Below are 27133 nucleotides of genomic sequence, written 5' to 3' on the forward strand. Positions count from 1 at the left end.
CACTCTTTCCATGCTCTTTCATAAAAATGATAACTGCAGAGACATGAAAGGCTAACTCTATGGAAATGTAGGGAAATTACTGAAAAATGTATTGAACTTTAGTTTGAATAACAGGTGGACATAAAAACAAGATTATTTGAAAATGTGGTTTTTTAAGGGAATTTTACAGTAGAAGGTATTTTATGTAGGTACAATCACCTGAACTAGTAAATCATGCAGATGGAGATTACTGCACAACATACAATCATGATTAAAAACATTACAAAAGCAGCAATTTTTCCAGTGATGTTTCATAAGTATTGTTTTAATATTTCATATAATCTGTTCCAAATTTGTCATGCTGACACCATTAAAAAGGGTACTTGAGTGTACTTGGGAAATTTCTCGCTTGTAACAAGTTAAAAGTGTTAGAAAATATGATTAACAAAAGTTAATCTAAACATCTGTTGACAAAAACGTGTCAAGATAGTGGCTTAAAGGGGCAGAACAGATCCTTGACTCTAATGCAGGGCACAGGTTTGCTGCACTTCAACCCCATAAAAATAAGGTCAGGTCAGGTTGGGGAGCATGCATTGGTACAGTGTGTGGCTGCACACACCACATGATGAAACAACTAAGGATCCTGGTTGACAACACCCCAGGCAGACACGTGGTCCAGTCCCAACCCCAGAAATTACCATTTATCTGAAGCAACCAGGTGTTATGTGGGTGTCCCCTTGGCCTGGTTAAATCCATATGAGCTAAAGACAAACCAAATTTTTAGGCACAGCATCAGTAAAGAACATAGCTATAGTAAAAATCTCAGGCAAAGTTAGTCAAGGCACTGAAAGTGAGCTTATAAGACACTTAATAACAGGAGCCTGGTTAAATACATGCCACGTACATGCCAAGCCAATTAACTTGGCATACAACTGATATTGAGAAGTGAGTCAGAGACTAAAATGCCCATGGCGGGATACACCAAACGGTGTTGTGCTGGACATATCCAACGGTGTGACATAACATTTACTATCTTCAGGTGCAAGGTTTAGTGAGTGCTAGGACTAGACAGCAAATATACCTTGATCAAGTCAGGTCAGGTTGCGGAGCATGTACTAGTAAAGCACACTGCCGCACCCACCAGATGATGAAACAGCTTGGGATCCTGGCTGGCAACCCCCCAGGCACACAAGTGGTCCAGCCCCACCCCTTGCAAATGACCATCTATCTGCCCCTTGGCCTGGTCCAGCTGCTTGAGTCCTCAACAATGACAATTCTGTAAGCCAGATCACCCTCAGGAAATCGTGCCACATGGCCATGGTACTGTAACTGACGCTCCCTTACAATGTAGATAATGTGCCTCATTTGGGACTCTGTTAGCAACTGCTCGCTTGACACAAAGTCAAATCAGAGGTATCCAAGGATTCTCTAAAGAGACACAGTACTGAAGGTGTCCAGTCTTTGTCTCAGGTCACTGGATAGTGTCCATGTCTCACAACCATTCAGCAAAACAGGAGGCACCGGGATTCTAAAAACTTGGACCTTCATCCTTTTGCAAAGATATCGGGAGCACCATGCATCCCTATCCAGTGACCTTATGACCCTCCACGCTCTCTCAATCTGTCTACTCATTTCATAGGACAAGTCACCGGAAACATGAACGTCGCTGCCAAGATAAGTAAACCTCTCAAAAAGGTCAACACTTTCTCTGCAGTCAGACACACTGTTGATGGCTGTGTCCAAGAGGTTGTTAAAGCCTGGATCTTGGTTTTTATGCAGGACACTCGCAAGCCCAGACACTCGGACTCTCTCAAGAGCCCTGATCGGAGCCTCCATTGACTCCATGAAGATCACAGCCTCATTGGCAAAGTCAAGATCAGTGAATCTTTCTTCACCAAGAGATGCCCCACAGCCACTGGACCCCACGACCATGCCCAATACCCAGTCCATGCAAACACTGAACAGAGTAGGGGCAAGAAAACACCATAAAAATGTGCATCTTAAAAAGACTGAGAATCATTACACTTGATATTTTGTACTTTTTCTCAAATTTAACTATTGGAGTAAAAAATTAACATTACCTAAACGCATAAAGCCATCTTCTCAGAAACTTAGACACCAAAATTGTATATATATATAAAACAGAACACATCCAATCACAACTTCTAACAAATTAATTTGGTTAGCCAAAAAAGTAGCATTATGCGTGGCTGGACAATTTACTGTGGTGTCATTGTTTTGCAAGTGTAAATGAGAGTACTTTGAAATGTTGGAAAAGTTTTGCATCTATCTGTGACGACAATGAATTTGAATTTTGTCAGACAACAGTGGGCTGCACAGTGGTGCAGTGGTAGCGCTGCTGCCTCGCTGTAAGGAGACCTGGGTTCACTTCCCGGGTCCTTACTGCGTGGAGTTTACATGTTCTCCCCATGTCTGTGTGGGTTTCCTCCGGGTGCTCCGGTTTCCTCTCACAAAAAGGTGCATTGGCGGTCCTAAATTGTCCCTACTGTGTGCTTGGTGTGTGGGTGTGTTTGTCCTGCATTGGGCTGGCACCCTGCCTGGGATTTGTTCCTGCCTTGCACTCTGTGTTGGCTGGGATTGGCTCCAGCAGATATAGTGGGTTGGATAATGACTAACTGACTGACTGACAGACAACTGTGAACATCTATAATTTGGTGATAGAAGTTCATTCATAGCTCAAAGCTCTAAAGAAATCTGACCTTAAAAGAATTAGATGATAAAAATAGATCATTGCGCGTTTTTACATGCTGGACCTCAGCACCGTTACATCCACAGCTAGATGTGCTATGACGCATTCAAATGTCTTGCTGCCCTGAATCAGTGTGTACGCTCCAGAATATTGGTGTTCTATTGACCACATGATTATTAAATGGGCACAAAGGAGCCGATTGTCCCGTCGATCTAAGATAAACTCGTGTACATGTTTAGTTTGCATGCGCCTCATGATTAATGTGACCTCGCGATGAACCGATGCACCAGCCACACAGCAAAAGTAGCAACGCGAAATTCACGTGCGCGCGCCTAGGAGCGCTCTAGGCCTTTTTTTCTCACGGTCATCGCTAATTTTTATTGCACTTTTTACAAAGAAGCTTTGCCACTATTACGTTTCTTACAATGAAATGATTTGGGAGGAAGACTGTACAGTAAAAGAACGTTAGTGGTATAAAATGTGTATGAATATCCTTCGCGTTCTGTTTCTCTCCGTCTTCTCATAAAACAGAGTAGAACCAACACGAGCATCCAGGATACATCCCTCACCGGCGGAGGAAAATTGCACTTCTTGCGGCGAGTTAATAGCTGTATCATTATAATTTTCTCCTTCCCTCACTGGAAAGACCCGTTACTCCCAGCACCATTCCATCAACCTATCCCTCTTTTTGAAACTCTCCAGAGGTCCGTGTAGTAGCAAAAAAGTGCTGGGCCAGCCACTGGAGGCGAGTGTCAGCTGATAGGAGTGACAAGGCGGAGGCGTGACGTCATGGCTATAAAAAAAACCCAGCGGCATTGAGGGGCTGTGCCAGAGGTTTGTCGTGTGAGTCGGTGTTTGTTTGTGGATAGTACTGAGCGCCCTTTGGACAACCTTGTAGGAAGACGGTACGAAGATTACGGACGATTATAGTAACCAGATAAACCGTCTTGTCCAAAGAGACCAGTTCTATATTTCGAGGTAACTTCCTAATGGGATTTCTTGTCTATTAACTGAACGCGTTGAGCTTCTTTCCGCAGCGTTTTGCATGCCCTTTGTCCGACGTTTCTTCTTTTCTTCTAGAAATTGTGCTGTTCGTTTATATTTGCAAATTTTGCCTTAACTTGTCTTTATGCAGTTTACTTGGACCGCTGTGCACTCTCCCGTTACCAACGCAATTTTCGAGAATATCGCCCTCTATGGCTTTAAAGCGACAGCCTACCCAACTAACATTTTAATGAATGCAGGTGTATTGGGAAATGTAGACCTTTAGTGGCGATGCGCGAATTGAATTCCCACGTAAAGGGTCGGATATATCGAGTTTCGCCGGTTTTATTCAGCATCTCAACCTTGAATTGCAACGGAGTTATTTCTGGGGCCGATAACTCAAATATTCCCAGCGTATGTAATTAGTCGTTTGCGGCACTTAACTGTAGGAGTGTAAAAAGATATTTAAACAAAACCTCAACGATGTGATAGGTTTAGCTTTTTGTTCGGGACCCATCTAGTTCTTTTCAGGTGGTTGTTGAAAAAAGATTCACTATATGACGAAATGCGCAGGAGTGACTACTTCGCTTGCAGTATCTGCGTCTTTGTGCCTGTTAGCGTTTCAAATATTTAACTTCGATAAGGTTGCGAAACTGTAAGCAGCTTTAAATAATACTTCGAAGGTGTAACTTGTATGCTTATTGATTAAACGTCGACCTGAATGGAAAGGAGGGTCGTGAAAAACTTTTTCATTCATGTAATAAATGCTTTATTGTACCACACAGCTCGGGTAAAAATTAGTTTGTTTAGAGGTAAAATCCGTTTGTTGTGGTCTTCCAAGATTCCATTTTCCAGTTATTTTTAGATCTTTAACTAATTTTTCTCATTCTCATGGTCACCATTAAATGGCTGATTTATTCCAAATACAGTATTTGGGTTCTTGTAGTTTGGCTTTTGTTCTTTACGTATATAATGCATTAATTATTAAGGACGGTTCTGTATTTGGATAAAATTGCTTCCGGTTGCTGCTGCACACAAAAAGCAGCAGATGCAACTGGCTCAAATCGTGTTGCAGTGACATCATTGGTGAATACTGTAATGACGTCCATAAACTAGTGAATGTATATACTGTACCATCAAAAGAGTAAAGTTTGTCTTGGGATGTGGTTGTGCTTACAAATACGTCATGAGTTTTAAAATGTATTTGGATAGTTACATTGTTGTGACTGCTGTTTTTTCTCTATTTTGTCTATGGTAATGTGTATCTCCGAGAGTGTTGGAGAACATTCTTTTGATAGATTAAGTGCTCAAGTACTGGATTTCAAATTAGTTAAGTAACCATGCTGACTATACCTAGTTGTGTTTCTCATAGAAAAGCCAATTGGGTTAACAGTGCTTGTGGTGTTTGGGCATTTTAACATGGTCTCCTGTTTGACTTTGTTTTCCATTCTAGTGTTCTTTAATGAAATGCTGTAATTAGATTTGCATCTGTCCAGCCAACTATAAATCCGCTTTGTTCATTTGTTTCTGTGACATCATGGTTGCCTTGCCTATATTCTTTAGTCTGTTTCAAGAAAAAGAATGCTTTCATCTATACTTGTGCAATCCATTATAAATGGTCATCATACTGTGTGTAATGTATTTTCTGTGGGCTTGTGTCTTGTTCATCTATACTTGTGCAATCCATTATAAATGGTCATCATACTGTGTGTAATGTATTTTCTGTGGGCTGGTGTCTTGTTCATTGTTGGTTTATAGTGTTACATTAACAGTTCATGTGAGCAATGACTATACTGTAAACCAAATGTAAAAGGCATTAAGACTTGCTTTGGGCCATGAGGGTCTCTGTCTCGGAATAAAATTGGTAGTCCAATACAGTACCTGGTACAGTATATCTTAATTTATTCAGGTTCATTCAGTACCTAGCTAAGATCCCAATGACACCTGAAGAAAACAAGCATTGGTGACAGGAAAAAAGTGCTAAGCATCCTTAAAGAATAAAATCTGTAATGGCCTTAAGGTTATGAGTTTTGTTTTTCTCTCTCAATGGTTTTTCTTTTTTTATCAACCTGATTTGTTTTTTTTGACAAAGATTCAGCTTAAGAACTTTTTTAAGCACGTTCCCGTTTATAGCATTAAGCCTATGTTTTCCAATTGTAGATGCATATTATTGAATTTAATTTGCTTGCAGTACATGTTCAGATAAATTATGAATATTTGATAACGTATGCTAAATTTATATAGATTTGGTAGAACAAATTAAAATTGGGCCAGATAAATTTTGAGCTGATGCGGCAAGGTCTGAAAAACATTTGCGGGAGACATGTTTTAGGTACTGTAAAGAGAAGTTTAAGGAATAGTGGGGAGGTGGTAATGGAGTGCACACCAGTGTATGTCAAGTTTATCCTTAAATTTCTAATTGGGATACAGAAGACCTCAGTGGATGAGTAAGCAGTTAATTGCATAAATTTATACAAGAGAAATTGGGAACTAGTAACAATAGGCATACCATCCACTGAAAAGGAAATTAGAAATGCCAAAAGGCAGTTGAAGAGAAATATCACTGAAAGTAGGTGTTTTTTTTTGTTTTTTTTTAAAAAAGTATAGGCTTACAAAAATTACCTTAGCATTGACGGAATGGTCAAGGACTAGGGCAGCAGCGAAGGAACTTAACACACAGAAATGGCAAATCCTGGTACTGAAGCATTAATCTTCCAGTGCCTACAGGGAATACTTATGAAGCACTATACATATGTTGGCGAGTATAGAGATGAGGCACACTATAATTTTAAAGCCTAGTACACGATAACATTTACTTTAGTGTCCAAGGGAAGTTAAAACATAGAATAGACTGTTGCCAGGTATATAAGATACTGTATATACAGTATCTTGGCTAGTTCAAATCTCCACTTGACAGTCCTTTCCAAAAGTAAGGCAAATACACATTGATCAGCTTTGTTTGGTGAAATGGCATATTCCTAGCAAAAACCTGAGCTATGTCACTAATAAATATAGAATCAATTTATTTTGTATTTAAGTTTCAGCATTTTGATATTCAGATTAGTGTTTTAAGGTAGCCTTTTGAAGAATGTTTAACATGACAGTTTTGAGAATTGCAAATAAAAAAATGTTAGTCTAGTTATGCCACATGGAACAGGGTGTATTTCGCAGGGGGCACACATCCTCAGTGAAAAATGGTATACACAAACTTTTCCTTATGCACTTTAGTAATGGACAATGGAGGGCAAAGCATACACAAATTGGATGTAAAATACTTGGGTTTTAATTCTGGTTTAATTTGAAGATTTACTAGTTTGTGAGATTAGTGGAATCTCTGTCACAGCAGAACATCAGGTTTGTCTGTCATTACATTTTCATGGCTCTTCAGCTGTGCCTAGGTGGCTTAGTTTGGTGAAAAGATCCACTGTCTTGATGACTTCTAACAAGACAGCTATTAGATCTTGACTATAAAGAAGACAATGGACAGCAGGAGTATAGTACTGTAGCTGCTGTATTTTCTTATACAGATTCCTTGCAGCGTTTGCCCCATAATCTGTACAATTCCAAATATAGTTCTTTCCACTATAATCATTTAAAAATTCTAGATGTGCAGCTCTACTTTTGTTTTTTCAATTTCTATCTAGATCTGTTTTTACCCTCTTTAAAAAGGTCCTGTTCTGTATGTCCTGTCATGTCTCTCATTTCTAGCATAGGCTAAAATGTTTGTGTGTCAGTATACAATTAAAATGTTTATATCAGTATACAATTAAGTCCAGCCAAATAACTTGTTTGTATAAATACTTTGGATAAATTACTGAATGTAACATGCAAAAAATATAAATGGGGTGAGGATTATAAATTGAATTGGTTAAAAGCCTGTTTGTTTTTTAGGGGTGGGGTATGTAGTTAAACTGGAAGATTGATTTCAATAACTAGAAATTCAGTCGTCCTTGCTATTCAGGTAAACATGTTTTATGAAAGGTATGTTATCTTTATGCAGGGTCTTTAGTAGTTATGCACATTTAGTGACTAATGAGTACCACTTTGTAGCATTGTATAGACATTTAAATTTATTATACAAAACATGCACTATCAAGATTTTGGCTGAACAGGTGAATGATTAATTTAATGACTGTCAGCCTTGTGTAATCGGTGCTATGTTTAGTCTCCTTACAAAGGAAGTTCAGTAAGGCATTGGATTAGTAGCAAGTCTTTTCAATCTGTATTTTGACATTTTATGTATAACCTCATGTTGCACAGGTACACAACTTGTAACAATTTTAACAGTTGGTTAGCCAAAACTTGTATTTGGGCCGGCAGTGTTGTTATCTAGAAATGGGAAGATTTGCTGTATACTTTAGGGAATTTCGCCTTGGGCTTTAGAATGATCTTCACTAGACTGTGATTTATCTTGCCATATGTACATCTCTAAAATTATACAGCAACATTTACTGTTAGTTAAAAAAAAACTAGTTAAATTAGTATTACTCCTAACCAAGTCAAAATGTAAACCTTGTCAGCACCACATGAATTACTAAATACCAAGATTTTCTCGGGATTCTTTTTATTTATGAAAACACTTCTTTCAAAATAAGAAAAAAAAAAAAAAAAAAAGCTTTTCAAATTTGTCAAAATCAGTTTGTCATTTGGGATATTTGTTTGCATTAGCTCATATATAGTAGGAAACATCGACTAGTTGATGTGAGGACCAATGAATTTAATTTTACAAATTTCTGCAAATGTCATAGCAATCATTGATTCCAAGAAGCCAAAACTGTAATTATCAATTCATAATGTCAATTTCCATACAGCGGTGATGGTTTCGAGATAGTTCACATAAGCCCATCTTCTACTGTTACTACTGTGAACACATACAGAATTAGCCATTGAACATTATTGTCCCCAAGTGCAATAGCGTATGCTTTCTTGGATGTTGCATCCCTATCATTCTCATAGCATTCAAATATGTGTTGTATTCTGAATTGTTAGATTACCTTCATCACTTTTTATAATAAATAGATAGATACTTTATTAATCTCAAGGAGAAATTCAATAATGGATGATTCTTGGGCTTTGAGACACTGAGCACCACAGAATTGAAGCAAACCATATAGGGCCTATAGAAAGTTTTCTTACCCTTTCGAAGTGGTTACATTATTTGTCATACAGCCTGAAATCAAAAACACTATGCTCAAAACAACTTTTTACCAGCCTCTTTTTACGAATGTTGCCTTGCAACATCAAACTTTTTAAAAGAAAGTTTTAGAAAATTAAAAAAAAAAAAAAAAGTTGGAAAAGTCCTCAATCCCCTGATTTAATCCTTTATACAGACATCCTTTACTGTAATTACATCCATCAATCCTTTTGCATTGTCTCTACTAGCTTTGCACACCTAGATTGGGAGTGTTTTCCCATTCTTCCCTGCAAAATTAAGAGTTCAGTCAAATTCCGTATGAAGTGGCAATGGACTGCTCTTAAAGTTTATCCACAGATTTTTCTATTACATGCAAGTTAGGGTTCTGACTTGGTCACTCCAGGACATTCACCCTACCTTTCGCCAAGCATTAATCACGGTCTTTCCAAAACAAAATAAGGACTTATTACAATGTGCATCATACAGACCAATTTCACTTCTGAATAACTATGTTAAAATACTCTCTAAAATCATAGCTAGAAGGATGGAGAAAGTGCTCCCTCGGTAATATCACAAGACCAAACTGGATTTATTAGGGGCCGACACTTATCTTCAAATCTTCAACGCCTGTTTAATGTAATATACTCACCAACTAAATCAAACACCCAGAAATATTATCATTGGATGCAGAAAAAGCATTCAACATGATTGAATGGAAATACCTTTTTACTACATTGGAGAAGTTTGGGTTTGGCCCGAACATTTGTGCATGGATTAAATTCCTGTATACTAACCCAGAAGCTTCAGTTTTCATCAACAACATTTGCTCAGACTACTTTAAACTAGAATGTGGCACTAGACAAGGATGCCCCTTGTCACCGCTGCTGTTTGCGATTGCCATTGAACCACTGGCAATACATTGTCGAAATACTGATCAGATAAAGGGGATTAGCAGAGAAGGACTGGAACAGAAAATCTCATTATATGCAGATGATATGGTACTGTATATTTCGGACCCAGAAAATTCTGTGCCTGCAGTCTTAGCAGCACTCACAGAATTTCAAAAGATCTCTGGTCTCAGAATTAATCTGAATAAAAGTGTACTCTTTCCAGTGAATTCTTAAGCATATAATATTAGATTAGACACCCTACCTTTTATCATTGCAGAACAGTTTAAATACCTAGGGGTAAACATCACAAGTAAACATAAAGCTCTTTATCAACAAAATTGTCGTCTGCATGGAAAAAATTAAACAAGACTTGCATAGATGGTCAACCCTTCATCTCACACTAGCTGGAAGAATTAACACTGTTAAGATGAATATTCTTCCTAAGCTCCTTTTATTTCAAAACATCCCAATATACATTAATAAATCATTCTTTAAGCAATTAGATTCAACAATAACCTCATTTATTTGGAATTCAAAACATCCACGCATCAAAAGAGCGACCCTACAAAGACAAAAGGCAGAAGGCGGCATGGCTCTACCTAACTTCCAGTTTTATTACTGGGCGGCAAATATACAGGCGATAAGAACCTGGACACAAATAGAAGAACATACACAGGCTTGGACCGCAATAGAAGTAAAATCCTGCAGTACTTCTTTGTATTCCTTGCTCTGCACTCCAATAAACACATGTTATCGGCAATATACTAATAACCCAATTGTGCTCCACTCACTTAGAATCTGGAACCAATGTAGAAAGCATTTTAAGACGGAGAAGCTTCTATCTGTGGCACCCCTGCAAGAGAACCACCTCTTTCAACCTTCGCAAACATATGCAGTTTTTAATATCTGGAAAAAATTTGGAATTAACTTGCTTAGAGATCTTTATATAGACAACTTCTTTGCATCCTATGAACAATTACATTCCAAATTTAACATTCCAGCTACACATTTCTTTCACTATCTTCAAATCAGGAACTTTGTTAAACAGAACCTTCCAGATTTTCCTCATCTTGCACCCTCATCCACGCTGGAAAAAATATTGCTCAATCTTAAGGAATTAGACTCCATCTCTACAATATATAAAATCATTTTACAATCCCTTCCTTTCAAAGATCCAAGAGGACACTGGGAAAAAGATCTCTCAATTAATATATCAGAAAAGGAGTGGAAAGTAGCAATGCAGAGAATTCACTCAAGCTCCATATGCGCAAAGCATACAATTATACAACTCAAAATTATATATCGAGCACATCTGTCTCGACTAAAACTCTCCAAAATGGTTCCAGGGCATGATCCAACCTGTGAACGTTGCAACCAAGCCCCAGCCTCACTGGGTCACATGTTCTGGGCCTGCACCAAATTAACATTATTCTGGACAAAAATTTTTAATTACCTCTCAGACAGCCTTGGACTCACAATCCCTCCTAACCCATTAACAGCTGTGTTTGGGGTTCTTCCAGAGGGCTTAAAGTGGAGAAGGACAAACAAATTGTGATTGCATTCACTACACTCTTGGCACGCAGACTTATTCTGATAAACTGGAAGAACCCAAACTCTCCTCTTTTAAGTCAGTGGGAAACCGATGTGTTATATTATTTGAAATTGGAAAAATCAAATACTCAGTTAGAGGATCCGTACAGACTTTTTTCAAAACATGGCACGATCTAATCGGTAACATTTTAAAATAAGTTTATAAAGCACAGAGAATTTATTAATTTAGGTATGTTTACAAGCCTTAAATTTTACGCCGTTTGGCTTGCGCTCTCTCTCTCTCAGGGGTGGGGATTGATCTGTTCTTAACAATTCTCTTTTTTGTAAAAACTTGATTGCTATGTATGGATTGTAATAAAATTAATAAAAATAAATTGAAAGCAGCAGAAACAGCTTTTAATTATGTGCGTAAACTCTCAACCCGCGTCTACCTTTCCTATTACACTATCACATAATTAAAACCAAACCGAAGCGAGACATCTGACACACCCACTCTGCTTCAAACATCATCTCGCTAACTGCTGCGGATAGGGATCTGAAATAGGACGGAATTTGAGGAGTAGTCGTGGCCTAATTCCCTTCTAACTTTCCATGTAACATGCAAAATGGCCAAACGAAAAATTTCCAACTTTTTCTAAATGCCCACTCGTCCAAATCCTGCCTTGTCTATTTCTGAACGAACCGAAGATAATTCAGTCAGTGGGTTAACTGAGGTACAGCCACTGGTGTCCAGAAATGTACAGTTATTAAAGGATGACCACTCCGTCCTGTTAGCAAAGTCTTCTGCACCGAGGCTCCGATGCCTGGAAAACAGTATAAAGCTGCTTGGTTACGGTATGACAAGGGAAAGATGTATTGCAGCTTTTGTGCACAAGCCAGACAAGAAATTGCTGGTAAAACAGAATTCATTTGTGGCACGAGCCATTTTAAAAAGGAAACTGAAAAACATGGTAAGAGTAAGAAACACAAGAATGCCAGAGACTGTGATTGCTAGGTCTGCTCCTCGTGACACCCCCATAGCAAAGGCAGTACAACGTGCTTGTGAGAAAGTGACAGAAAATGAGATGAAAGAATTAAAAATAAAATTCAATGCAGCATATATGATTGCACTGGAAGAAATACTGTTCACAAAGTTTTAAATCTCAAATTCTGCTGATGAAGAATGGCATGGATGTGTCAAACATATGATAATGATACAGCATGTGCAGAGTTTGTAGGTTGCATTGCAGATTAATTAAAAAGTAATGTGCTGGAAGAAGCTTTAAAGGTAAACTACATCTATGTTATAACTGATTGTGGAACAGATGTCTCCGAGAAAGACAATGTCATCGCATACTGTAGGTATCTGATGGAACACGTAAGACTCATCTAGTAGGTTTGGCTGAGATTATGGTCATGCAGAACCGATTCAAAACGCCATTAAATCACTGCTTCAGAATGCTGACCCAACCAACCCAAACTGGTGGGTACATAAAATGAGTGCTTTTGGAGCAGATGGTGCAAGTGTGAACATGGATGCAACAGGAGGAATAGGGGCACTTTTCAGAAAAGGGATAGGTGAACATGCTCTGTCTTTCCACTGTCTACCCCATCTGCTGGAACTGGAAATGCTAAACACACAGATCTGTGCCAATGGTTGAAAAAGTTTGACCTTCTAAAACTTGTGTGGAAAATCATTTCAGTCCCAAAGGCAAGCGGGAGCTGAAGGCTATAGGAGCAGAGTTATTAGGATGCATAGTATGAAACCCATCAGCAGTAAAACCTCTGCGCTGGTTGCCACACTTTTATCGGGCACTCTGTTTTTCGCCATTCAAACTATGCAACAGGTCAGGGGCAGTACACTGCTGTGCATCATCATATGGAGCACCTTGCAGTCATGTCCAAAAACATAGACATAAAGGGAAGAGCCAAACACATTGTTCAGCAAATGGAAAGCCTGTCTTTTGTTGCCTTTTGTCACTTTTTACATGACCTTTTTTCAGAGGTCTCAAAGCTGAGCCTTACACTTTAAAAAAATTCTTATATACTTCCTCAGGCAGTTGCTGCAATTGTGGGCTGTGTGGTAACAATTAAAGGATTGAAGGAAAATGCTTTGAGAGAAATGTGAAATGTGACAAAGTATAGCTTTTCACAGGGTATGACGACTCTCTGTACGCACTGTAAATGTCTGGCAAATGTGAGTTTTGAATCGATAAATAAAATTTGTTTTGGAATGAACGTACAAAGTACGTCATCTGTACCTAATCTTCATTGATAGTAAAAACACTGACCCATCCCAAGCACTTGTAACATTTGTAGTTTTGCCGTCCTCATTGTCTCTCTGCATGGGGTTTCCCCTCCACATACCAAAGGTGTGCAGGTTAGTTGGTAACCTACAGTGGTGTTACCAGGGTTGGTTTCCAGCCTTTGTCTAATGATGCTGCGATAAAACACCTTCTTTCCCCGTGATTCTGATCTACATAAACAAATTAGAAAATGGATGGTTGTGTGGCCAGATAACTGTAGGAAAGATCCCTTTTAGTTTATCTGGGCCCATTGCAATGTAGTTTCCTATTAAACAGTGAATTTTTTTTTTTCTTTCTTGTGTGTGAGTGAATGTTGCTCATAGTCAATCATTTTCTATGCCACTTAGTCCTGAACTGGGCTGCGGGGATCTGAATGCAGCCTATCCCAGTTAGCACAGGGCACAAGGCAGGAACAAATCCTGGATAGGGCACCAGTCCATCACAGGGTGAGCACACACTATATGGTTAAACTAACGCAATCTCGCCTCTCTGACTTTGTCTCCAAACTGTCCAACCTGTGCACACAATATGGCTACTTTAGGACTGCCAGTTCACCTAACTGGGCATGTCTTTGGAATTTTAGAGGAAATTTGAGCACCCGGAGGGGTGATTACATAATGTCCCTCTCAAAGTATTCACATTTCTGAACTTGCATAATAAAGCAGTAAAATTGGCAAAAAAGCAAAAGCAGTTTTTGTTTTAAGTGTAGTGAACCTTTTTCTGCTGTTAGTTAGTGGGCCTTTTAAATAAGACCGTTCCTGCAATCCCACATAAATTCAGGGTCTTTTTTTTTTTTTTTTTTTGAGGGATCAATACAAATTTAAATATAATTACTGATTTATAGACAAACTTGTTAGGTGTGTGTAATGTTTTATTAAAGGTAGGAGCTTAAAGGTGATTATTACAAGGAATCATTTGGGCTATGTTTACAGTTTTGTTTCTGCTTCATTTGGCCAGCCATCTGCTTGCAGCTGATGGGCTAACTGCAAAATATGGATAAGAATGACAGCTATACTGTGCAATTTAATTTTTTTTTTCTTTGAAGTTTTTGTGTGCATTTTAATTTGAAAATGTGCTGAGTTTTAAGCAGATGTCAGTGCTAATGCTACTTAAGAGCCTGCAGAATTTTTCCACAAGGCTACCAAGTTATTTGAAGAAATAGGAAAACAGGAGTGTTTTGGTTTATTTAACTTAATGCTCATCTGCAGTAAATGACTATAGTTCTTTAAGGCCAGCACACTTCATTTAGTTTTCTGCTAGGTCTCCTTGTTGGTTACCCATACTTATCCAAGCATTTCTCTCGTGTTAGAGTATGAAAGATGTATAAAATCCATTTCACTGCTTCTTGTAAAATGTTTAATTTTAGTGTTTTTATTTAAGTGTCTTCACAAACATATGGATGGATGTATGTAATGTCGTGGCCATATTTCTGTGCACTTGAAACAACTTTGCTTTCTGACAGATTTCAGCTTTGGAACTTATCACTTTTTTTTTTTTTTTTAAGGAATTTTTGTCAGGAAAGTTCAGTTTTTTTCAACATAATACCTCTTAATAGATTATTACTCTGTACAAGCTTTTACAAATTCAAAAACTTCCATTTATAATACATTATCCAATTTATTTTATTTTTTCCCTTAAGTCCTATGTCTTTTTCTAAGTGATCTTGATGTTATTTGAACTTGAATTTGGGATTTGTTTGCTCTCAGGAACCTCTATTGGACACAACAGAAAAACCTACAAGTTACTGAAATGCTGTCACACAAGTGACTTGTGCAGGTTGATGTTCTTTCAAAAAATGTTAAATACGGACTGCAATTACTACTAGAATCTTCAAAACCAACATCCAACAGTAATACATCAGTCAATGCAATTTTTTTCATTGCTTGATTTGGAATCTCGTGTCTGTGAAATCTATTTTGGCCACTGCATGTTTTGATAGTGCTGGGTTTTTAACTACACTAGATGTGTTTCCCAGTGGTTGCTTAATTTTTTTCAAAACACAAATGTAAATTTTACTTTTTTCTCCTGAGCAAACAACCTGCAGTAGCCTATGAAAGAAGCAGCTTGACCAAGGTTTGCATGGCTAGAAAATGGACTCATGGGGAATCGTGACCATTTTGAAATGGAAAGTGTCATTTGACAGGATTTTATAGTTTGCCTCGGACATCATTTAAATGCTGGACAACAAACTACCAGATTCATCAACACCTCTTTCCCATTGCATCAAGATACCATATAGGTCTCCATCCAAGACCACCACCCCCCTGATTTCTTGGTTATTTGAAGTCTGCTGTACATTTTTAAATGTCTACATTATCTGCACAGAATTTTGTGGTCTGCTGTACACTAAGAAAACATGTCCAACTATGAGCTTGTCGTCCTGGATAAATGTGATTGGTGCTCCATACTGAGGACCATAAAACCTTGGCAGCAGGTGTCAGGGACATGTGGGAAATTGGTTATGACCTTTTTGAGAAGCTCTTAGACCAGTAACAAGATATTTTGGGGGAACTGCGAATTAGTATTTTCATTGCATGTTTGTGGTGAGAAAAGTGTTTTTTCCCCCCCAGTGATTCTCCACTCTTCAGTAGTCTGTCAATGTCGATATTTTTAACGAATAAATGCTTGCAAAGCTCCAGTGCAGTAGGGTAATCTGGTGTTCCTAGCCAAGACTTTAGGATATGTGGATCTTTATCATTTTTTTAGTGGGCATTGTTTAACCTTTCTGTGCTCCACAATGCCTTTCCTCTATTTAATAAAGGCGTCAATTATTTCAGTTGACATTGAAGCTGGTCACAATGTCTGTTAGTAGCACTTGCATTATTTATAACAAAGTGCTTTGGGAGGAAAATGCATTTCAACTCTAGTATCCATTTGCATCCAGCCCTGTATATTTGTCTTGAGTAGTTCACCAATTGAATTTTGTTCATCATACTGTTCTCACAGGAAAAAAATGCCAGTTTTTGATTGCTTTCCTTAGGCCCTAGTTTATTCCCTTCAATCAGATTCCGTCTAAGCTGACCGCATTGCTCAGTCTGAGATATGGCTCCAATGTTTACATTTTTATATTTGCTGATTAATCTACTACAGCACACAATCCAATCATTTAATGCTGAACATGAACAAGTGCTGTGTGATTAGCTTCACTGGTCAGTATAATGCTAATGACTGTATGGCTTGACATCTTCCATATACCTCATCTTTTAATTATGCCTGCGCAGGGCTCATCATTAACAGATGACAAGTTGCCCTTGGCCACCATTTTGAGGCAATTAGTGACCACTTTTTGGCTGGTGGGTGCCAAGAATATCATCCACTTTAGTGATGCACCAGTTTATTGGCAGTGGATCTGAAATTACCAGTTTTTGCGCATTATGCGTAGTTAGGAGATTGGCATATGCCTTGCCATTTGCCAGTTGGTTTAACAATTAAAACAAAATGTAAGCTTATGCATTACATTTCCTAGCTTTAACAGTTTAACTTGTTTTATCCACGTAAACAGGACGGAACATGTGATCCCGGTGTGCACGAAGGGGGAAATGTTAAGTCTCCTTTAGTTTAGAGAGATGAACATTAGGGCTTAAAAATCCCACAGGACCTGCGCCCTCTAAAAATGTCTGTGTAGAAGTCTGTTTTAAGTGTTTGAAGATGAGATACCAACTGTAGCTTATGGTAGGAAAACGTCAGCTGTATTGGAATTAAAGTGAAGACATTTGGCATTATAAATGAGATCAGACACTTTAAGATTACATCACATAACTTATGCCGACTATCAACTTGATTACATTTTGGGTGTTTTTGACACAGTTGTTCACTTCATTTTGGTTGGTTGTTCAAAATTTTGAAATATCAAAAAATTCATTAAAAATTTTGCTTTTTTTGTTTGAATTCAAGTTACAAGGATCAATATTTTAGAAACAAACGAAATGCTGTTGAATATTTTAGGAAAATGGGTTGTTACATATTTTTGCTATTTGCTCTACAGAACACGTACATGTGTAATGAATCCATTAAGATATATAACTTCCATCCATTTCCAAACACACTTCTCACAAGCAGGGTCTCTGTGAAGCTGGAATCTATTCAAGTAAGCATTGGGTGTGAGGAAGGAATATTCCCTGGACAGGGCAACAGCCCATCGCAAGGAGAGCATACACAAAGGACAGTTTAGCAACCGCAATTCTGTTTCTGGACTGTGGCAGGAAAGCCATGTGGAAATGGAGTGAACATGCAGGCACACCCAAGAGAAGAAACCCCCCATCCCCTTACTGTGAGGCAGCAGTGCTATGTTGTACTTTATTGTACTTCCCTTTGCTGTTGCTTATATTATTGTGATCTGGTGATTTATGGTGAAAGTAGAAAAACTTTAATATTATTGGTTTTAGGTATGGCTTACTGAAGCAAACTCTGGTAATTTTAGGCTTGTTTAAGCAGTTCATTTTTGTTTGCTGGTCCACAGTATTACATGAAAGCAAGATTATAAAATGCATTTTATGGTGGAATCCTATTTAGTGTACTGTGAGTAAATGAAGGTCTTTTGGAAATCGCCATCTTGCACTTTAAATGTCAGCTGGCAATTAGTGTTTTAAGCTGTAAAAGCATTAATGAATAGTTGCTCAATAAACTGAGTTATGCCACCCCAATCCTCATAGGCAAAGTTTGAATAAACCACGTGATGCAAGGAATGGTTTTGCATACAACTGATATTCTGACATGTTACGTGATACCATTTCAGATTGAAAATCTATAATTGTATAGAATCCTTTTTTTCCCCCAAATATAGGTTGTTAAAAATGGTAACCATAGTTTCAGTTTTGGTAACCAAAAGTTGATAACTGGTTACCAAGCCTGACAACCACTCTTAAAAGCAAGTTTTAAATTATGCTACATTTCCCATCATAGATGCAATGAGCAGGCATTGGAATATATAAATGACTTGGCATTTTCACGTTTGACAAAACAAAGGTTTGCATCACGCAGAGAGCTTCCTTTGTTTTTGTCTGTAAGGAAAATCTGGCAGCTTTAGCTGTGATTCAAGCACATTTTGAGTGTTGGTTAGTAACTAATAGAAAAGCCTCATTGGTGCTTCAGCTATTAACTCCAAATGTTAGGAATATCTTCATGAACACTTTTTTTTACTTTTTTGATGCTTAGCAGTCTAATTTAGCAGCAGCCGAAACTTGGAACAAAGTATAAAATGTTGTATTGTTGAATCAATACTAATAAAAGGCAAAGCCCTCACTCACTCACTGATCACTAATTCTCCACCTTCCCGTGTAGGTGGAAGGCTAATATTTGGCAGGCTCATTCCTTACAGCTTACTTACAAAAGTTGGGCAGGTTTCATTTTGAAATTCTACGCATAATGGTCATAACTGGAACCTATTTTTCTCCATATACTGTAATGGAGTTGAGCTCGAAGGCCGTGGGGAGCGGAGTTTCATGTGACATCATCACGCCTCCCACGTAATCACGTGAACTGACTGTCAACGCAGTACGTAGAAAACAAGGAAGAGCTCCAAAAAGTGCTGAAGAAAACATGCATTATACAATTGAGAAGGCAGCGAAACAATAAGAAGCGAGCGAGTGACACATACAAGCATATTCATGAGTGCAGCTACTTCGGAAACAAAAGCACGGTGTAAACCTAAAGTTTAAATTAAGTTCATAAACAGGCTGCCGCTGGCGTTTGTCATGTCCACGGCTAATGCGGGATAAAAGTTTAATGAGAGGACGCAGGATATAAACGAGGGTTTTGATCACTTTGTAACTAAGTTAAAATTGCACGTGAAGGGCTGTGCTTACGCAAATTCCGAGAGACTGTGTTTGTGGGGTGATTGACAGTTAAGGCGGGTGGGGGAGACACGTCATCTCCCATTCACCTCATTTCGCTCTGAGCTGAGCTCCGCAGCTAACGCAGTCTTGCGGAAGCAACTTTGTGACGCTGCCACCAAATACTCACAGAAAAATCCACAAGTTAATACACACGCTGTCTCTAGAGTTTCTCCACACTCTGAATCCTCCAGGCACTACTTACAAAAGGTTACATTGACAATCGTGTTACGTTATTTTTAAAATGTTTCCTTTTCTAAGCACAAGCACAGCTGAGAAGCTTCGATGCATGTGCTCCATAACGCGTTAAAAAATAACGCATTTAATCATACTTTGCATTCCAAGCAAAGGGGAACTTCTGTCAATGCATGATTTCCTGGTACACAGATTACATCGATGCACACATTAGAGCTACAAAAATGTAAGAGTCGGAAGAAAGCACGTTGCTAGGACTGAATGGAGGAAAATTTCGTTTCAAAAGACTACCCGACGGAAGCCTTGATAAAAACGTGGTTGTGTGTGTGTGTATATATATATATATAGATAGATAGATATAGATATAGATATCTATCTATCTATCTCATTTTGCAAATTATGGTGAAAAATAAGTATTCGGTCACCTACAAACAAGCAGGATTTCTTTCACAGACTATAAGTTCTTCTGTAAGAGGCTCCTCTGTCCTCCACTTGTTACCTGTATTAATGGCACCTGTTTGAACTCGTTATCAATATAAGACACCTGTACACAACCTCACAGTCGCACTCCAGACTCCACTATGGCCAGGACCAAAGAGCTGTCAAAGGACACCAGAAACAAAATTGTAGACCTGCACCAGGCTGGGATGACTGAATCTGCAATAGGTAAGCAGCTTGGTGTGAAGAAATCAACTGTGGGAGCAATTATTAGAAATTGGAAGACATACAAGACCACTGATAATCTCCCTCGATCTGGGGCTCCACGCAAGATCTCACCACGTGGGGTCAAAATAATCACACGGGGGACCTACTGAATGACCTGCAAAGAGCTGGGACCAAAGTAACAAAGGCTACCATTAGTAACACACTATGCTGCCAGGGACTCCAATCCTGCAGTGCCAGACGTGTCCCCCTGCTTAAGTCAGTACATGTGCAGGCCTGTCTGAAGTTTTCTAGAGAGCATTTGGATGATCCAGAAGAGGATTGGGAGAATGTCATATGGTCAGATGAAACCAAAATAGAATTTTTTGGTAAATACTTGTCGTGTTTGGAGGAGAAAGAATGCTGAGTTGCATCCAAAGAATACCATACCTACTGTAAAGCATGGGGGGTGGAAAAATCATGCTTTGGAGCTGTTTTTCTGCAAAGGGACCAGGACGACTGATCCGTGTAAAGGAAAGAACGAATGGGGCCATGTATCATTAGATTTTGAGTTAAAACCTCCTTCCATCAGCAAGGGCATTGAAGATGAAACATGGCTGGGTCTTTCAGCATGACAGTGATCCCAAACACACCGCCTGGGTAACAAAAGAGTGGCTTCGCAAGAAGCATTTCAAGGTCCTGGAGTTGCCTAGCCAGTCTCTAGATCTCAACCCCATAGAAAATCTTTGGAGGGAGTTGAAAGTCCGTGTTGCCCAGCGACAGCCCCAAAACATCACTGCTCTAGAGGAGATCTACATGGAGGAATGGGCCAAAATACCATTAACAGTGTGTGAAAACCTTGTGAAGGCGTGCAGAAAACGTTTGACCTCTGTCATTGCTAACAAAGGATATATAATAAAGTATTGAGATGAACTTTTGTTATTGACCAAATACTTATTTTCCACCATAATTTGCAAATTCTTCAAAGATCGGACAATGTGATTTTCTGGATTTTTTTTTTTTCTCATTTTGTCTCTCATAGTTGAGGTATACCTATGATAAATTACAGGCCTTTCATCTTTTTAAGTGGGAGAACTTGCACAATTGGTGGCTGACTAAATACTTTTTTGCCCCATTGTATATATGAATAACCTCCAAAGAGCGCAGAGACTTTTGATCACGTGAACGTGTCTGCAAAAAGTGGCGTCTCCTGCCCTCCAAAACTCGAGCAGCCAGCGCGCGCGCATAGCTGTGCCGGCCTTTGAGACGCTGACTGCGCTTCTCAAAGTGAGCACTTTTAATTTTTTTCCTCCTCCCCCTGAACTATAGCCCAGACAAGTGCAATCACGGGATCCCTTTTCTACCCCGTGGCAAACTAATATTAAGGCGCTTCGCACTTTCTTTTGCACATATACGATTTTGAGGTCGTCAGCTCGGATTATGAAGGCATGCACAGGAGTGGAGGACCAACAGTGCCATCACAGCCGATTAATGGCAGGGACGTCTCACCAGTCTAGACAAGACCCACCGTGACTGTCCCCAAAAGGCGCTCATATCGTCAGCAAAAACCTCTCTCTACACTATATAAAAGAAAAAGGCAACTTTCCTTTCTTTACACCTTTTTTTCCTTTTATTCCCAAACCAAAGCCTTTCTCTCTTAACACTGCAGAGGACACCAAAACTAATTTTCTTTAATTGCTGGTAAGGCACATTACCAGAGGCAGAAATTTGGACGTTCACATAGAAAATGTAATTTCTATACCACAGCCGTCGTGTAGCGCCTTTCAAAAGGGATCTACTACCGAGAGATCATCCATATACATTTTAGCTGCTGCTAGTACTACTTACCTGTTGTGTTACACCGTCTTTAAAATGTAGTTTACCCGAAACCACTCCAGTAATGCTCAATGTAGCTTTACTTCTTAAAACGTTAATGTTTTACTGTTTAATGACGTAGACTACATTTTTATTATTTTTCCCTTGCACTCGGTGACCAAAGCTATACACACACACATATAGACACATACATATGCATGTATGCATGCAGTGGTGTGAAAAACTATTTGCCCCCTTCCTGATTTCTTATTCTTTTGCATGTTTGTCACACAATGTTTCTGATCATCAAACACATTTAACCATTCGTCAAATATAACACAAGTAAACACATAATGTAGTTTTTATTATTTAGGGAGAAAAAAAATCCAAACCTACATGGCCCTGTGTGAAAAAGTAATTGCCCCCTGAACCTAATAACTGGTTGGGCCACTCTTAGCAGCAATAACTGCAATCAAGCGTTTGCGATAACTTGCAATGAGTCTTTTACAGCGCTCTGGAGGAATTTTGGCCCACTCATCTTTGCAGAATTGTTGTAATTCAGCTTTATTTGAGGGTTTTCTAGCATGAACCGCCTTTTTAAGGTCATGCCATAGCATCTCAATTGGATTCAGGTGAGGACTTTGACTAGGCCACTCCAAAGTCTTCATCTTGTTTTTCTTCAGCCATTCAGAGGTGGATTTGCTGGTGTGTTTTGGGTCATTTTTCTGTTGCAGCACCCAAGATTGCTTCAGCTTGAGTTAATGAACAGATGGCCGGACATTCTCCCTCAGGATTTTTTGGTAGACAGTAGAATTAATGGTTCCATCTATCACAGCAAGCCTTCCAGGTCCTGAAGCAGCAAAACAACCCCAGACCATCACACTACCACCACCATATTTTACTGTTGGTATGATGTTCTTTTTCTGAAATGCTGTGTTCCTTTTACGCCAGATGTAACGGGACATTTGCCTTCCAAAAAGTTCAACTTTTGTCTCATCAGCCCACAAGGTATTTTCCCAAAAGTCTTGGCAATCATTGAGATGTTTCTTAGCAAAATTGAGACGAGCCCTAATGTTCTTTTTGCTTAACAGTGGTTTGCGTCTTGGAAATCTGCCATGCAGGCCGTTTTTGCCCAGTCTCTTTCTTATGGTGGAGTGGTGAACACTGACCTTAATTGAGGCAAGTGAGGCCTGCAGTTCTTTAGTCCTGGGGTCTTTTGTGACCTCTCGGATGAGTCGTCTCTGCGCTCTTGGGGTAATTTTGGTCGGCCGGTCACTCCTGGGAAGGTTCACCACTGTTCCATGTTTTTGCCATTTGTGGATAATGGCTCTCACTGTGGTTCGCTGGAGTCCCAAAGCTTTAGAAATGGCTTTATAACCTTTACCAGACTGATAGATCTCAATTACTTCTGTTCTCATTTGTTCCTGAATTTCTTTGGATCTTGGCATGATGTCTAGCTTTCGAGGTGCTTTTGGTCTACTTCTCTGTGTCAGGCAGCTCCTATTTAAGTGATTTCTTGATTGAAACAGGTGTGGCAGTAATCAGGCCTGGGGGTGGCTACGGAAATTGAACTCAGGTGTGATACACCACAGTTAGGTTATTTTTAACAAGGGGGCAATTACTTTTTCACACAGGGCCATGTAGGTTTGGATTTTTTTTCTCCCTAAATAATAAAAATCATCATTTAAAAACTGCATTTTGTGTTTACTTGTGTTATATTTGACTAATGGTTAAATGTGTTTGATCAGAAACATTTTGTGTGACAAGCAAAAGAATAAGAAATCAGGAAGGGGGCAAATAGTTTTTGACACCACTGTATACCTGTGTGTGTGTGTGTGTATGTATATGTATACACACTCAAACCGATTATAACAGCAGCAATCCAAGCTGTGAGAAAACACTAAAAAGGAGGTGTGTCAGACGTCGTGGTACATTTTCTGATGCAGCTAGACGAAAACAACTTCGTGACGCTGCGGCCAAATACCCAAAACAATTACTTTGACAATTCTGTTACGTTATTTTCAAAATGTTTCCTTTTCCTTTTTCTTTAACACACTACTTCTCCGCTGCAACGCGCGGGTATTTTGCTAGTACACATATATATATATACTCGTTAGTCTGCAAAATGTCAAATGTTTCAATGCTGTGGATACAGTAATCCCTCGCTATATCGCTCTTCGACTTTCGTGGATTTTATATGTAAGCATAACTAAATATATAACGCGGATTTTTCGCTGCTTTGCGGGTTCTGCGGACAATGTGTTTTTTCACTTCCTTGTACATGCTTCCTCAGTTGGTTTGCCCAGTTGATTTCATACAAGTGATGCTATTGGCGGATGACTGAGAAGCTAACCAATCAGAGCATGCAGTTAAGTTCCTGTGTGCTGAATGCAGTGTTAACCAGGAAGTCTCGTCTCGCTCATTCAGCATCAACGTGTTTCGCTGTGTAAAGAGTTAACTTTTGTGTTTATCTTTGTGTGTGTAGTCAAGCCCTTCATTATGGCTCCACAATGATCTTCTCCTGTTACTTCTTCAGGGGCCGTGTCCAAGCACCAACGGAACATGTTAACGATTGCTAAAAAGGTGAATGTTTTGCATTTGTTGAAGGAAGGGAAAATCTACACTGCTGTAGGACGCCATTACAGCATCAATGAGGCTACGATTCTTTTTATTTAAAAGTAGGAAAGGAATACAAGATCTATGGCCGCAGTGTCCTTTTAACCAGGGTGCAAAACAAGTTGTAAGTGGATGTAATAAGGCAGTAGTCTTGATGGAATCTGCTTTAGGGATTTTGATTGAAGACTGCCAGAAGAACAACAACGGCAGTGCTCCACAATCGCCTGAAGTGGCTCCTTTACAAGGGCTGTAACTCTCTCCTTTGTTGAGCAGTAAAATTAAACTCATTGTTATCAGACAAGTCATTGTGTCATTGTTGGTGAGTAACCATAATTAATTTTCTACTTACAGTGCTTAGTACATAATATGTATGTTTACTGTCACTGTGTACACATTTACTGTATGCTATTTTTCTTGCATTGTACGTATTTATTGCTGGTGGCCTTTCTATTGTAATTGCTGTAATATATGTGATATCGGAGACACTCTCTCTTTAAAATATTTAGGTTTTACTGTATATAAACAGTGTTTTTACATGCATAATTTCAATGAATCTTACATAATATCTAAGAGAATACAAAGGGTTTATGCTGTATAACTCTGTGGGGAATATTTATAAACAGTGTGGGAGAGTTTTATAAGGGCTAAAAATACATATAAAAATAACCATACAAACATGATTTCTACTTCGCGGATTTTCACCTATCGCGGGGGGGTCTGGAACGCAACCCCCGCGATCGAGGAGGGATTACTGTATTACCATTCCAGCTACATTAAATATCTTGTTTATGCTACATAGGATGCTGGATAAGCAGTACAATGAAATGCTTATTTACATGGGCAATACATTTTACAAACCGCAAGCGAAGTAGGGATTGAAAGTGTAAAATGGCCATACATTTGATCAGTAAAAAGTGCTGGTATCCAATTAAACATGACTGGACAAAACCTAAGCAACCTTTTGTCTGGACCAGTATTGACATAGTGTCATGGGGTTTTTGTTGTTTGGTGTTGGTTTTTTTTTTTTTTAATATAAATGCTCTCTGATTTTTATAGTTTTTAAACTGTTTTTTGTAAATTCCATTCATTTTAATGTTTAGTGACTATAGGTGGAATTTTTTTAATTGATTCCATAATTGACCTTTTAAGCTTGCAAACGTGTTCCGGTTTCCTATTTTATGCTTCTTAGAAATCTCAAAATGCATTTTGTTAAAGATGTGGTAAACAAATTTGCTATACTTAACTTTTTCACTATCTTTCTTTAATGCATTTCCCCCTGTGGGTAAATGATATGGTAGATCCCAAAATTTTTTCCCTCAAATAACCATAAATATCCATAGTTCCTAGTTTATTTTTCCTTGGTCTGAGAATTAAGATGGCTCACAATATTGCTTTTGGGTAAATTGCATGCATTGCCCATAAGGACTCTTTCTTGTGGTCAAGTTTTGAAATATTTTGATTGGTCAAAAAGGCTTTTAATTTTGGAACATTTGACTCCACTTATACTTAAGTTGGATTTTTTTTTTTTAATGCTTGCTGAAAATGCAAATTCTTCAGTCAACTTGTCTTCATCCTAATGTACCATCTTTCTTGACATTAATATTTGGCTTGGAAACTGGTATGTCTCCTGACCCCAAAAACTGTCCAACATTGTAATTTCATTGTGTGCGGATATAGTAATAAAATAAACTTGGTAATTTGCAGTCGCTTCGTACAACACGTGAATTTTAATGGATAATTTTCTGGTAATAGGCTACAAATATATATCCTGATACATGGTATTGTATAGTGACATCCATTTGAAGGCTGTATGTTACATTATTGCTGATGTGGAGAGAATTAATGTTTAAAGCCATGGTGCATTATATACAATCAAACTTGGATTGTGGAAACAGTTTTTTTTTTTTAAATCTATTAAATTATTTTAGATGCAGGTCAAGTAGATTTCTCATTATCAACTCAACATTTAAAAGTGTAAACATCTTCTTTTTTGTTACATATGAAACCCTATCCACATTAATCAGTTGTGTATGAAAATGAGTTATGGTGAGATCATAAATGTGAAAGTACTGAATTAATGTTCCCCAGGGTTTACTTTGTTAACTTTTGCTTACCTTGGCAGTGACATTCATGTCTCTGGTGACTCTTCCTGTGAAGTCAGTAGACGGATTGGGAGAGCTTGGGGAGGTTCATGAGGTCGCTGGAAAGGGGTGTGTGGCGCTCCCAATATCTATGCAAAAGGATGAAAGGGCAAGTCTTTAGAGTCCTGGTGCTTCCTGTCTTGCTATATGGTTGCAAGACATGGTCGCTATCCAGTGACCTGAGGTGAAGACTGAACTCCTTTTGGTACTGTCTCTCTCCGGAAAATCCTTGTGTACCATTGGTTTGACTTTGTGTCAAATGAGCAGTTGCTTATGGAGTCCTGATTGAGGCACATTACCTACCTGCATTGTGAGGGAGCGTGGATTACGGCACTAAGGCCTTGTTGTGCGATTACCCAA

General features: G+C 38.7%; 1 protein-coding gene across 1 annotated transcript in view; it reads left to right on the forward strand.

The window, feature by feature from the left end:
• The first annotated feature begins 3496 nt into the window (after positions 1-3496).
• The window catches only part of LOC120542446 (cysteine-rich and transmembrane domain-containing protein 1-like), a 79916-nt gene continuing 56279 nt past the window's right edge, over positions 3497-27133 (forward strand). The window contains exon 1 of the mRNA XM_039774933.1: positions 3497-3667. The gene's annotated coding sequence lies outside the window, so the exon portion shown is untranslated. The remainder of the gene's footprint in view (positions 3668-27133) is intronic.

This window comes from Polypterus senegalus, chromosome 13 (genome assembly GCF_016835505.1).
Source record: "Polypterus senegalus isolate Bchr_013 chromosome 13, ASM1683550v1, whole genome shotgun sequence".
NCBI classification, from domain to species: domain Eukaryota; kingdom Metazoa; phylum Chordata; class Cladistia; order Polypteriformes; family Polypteridae; genus Polypterus; species Polypterus senegalus.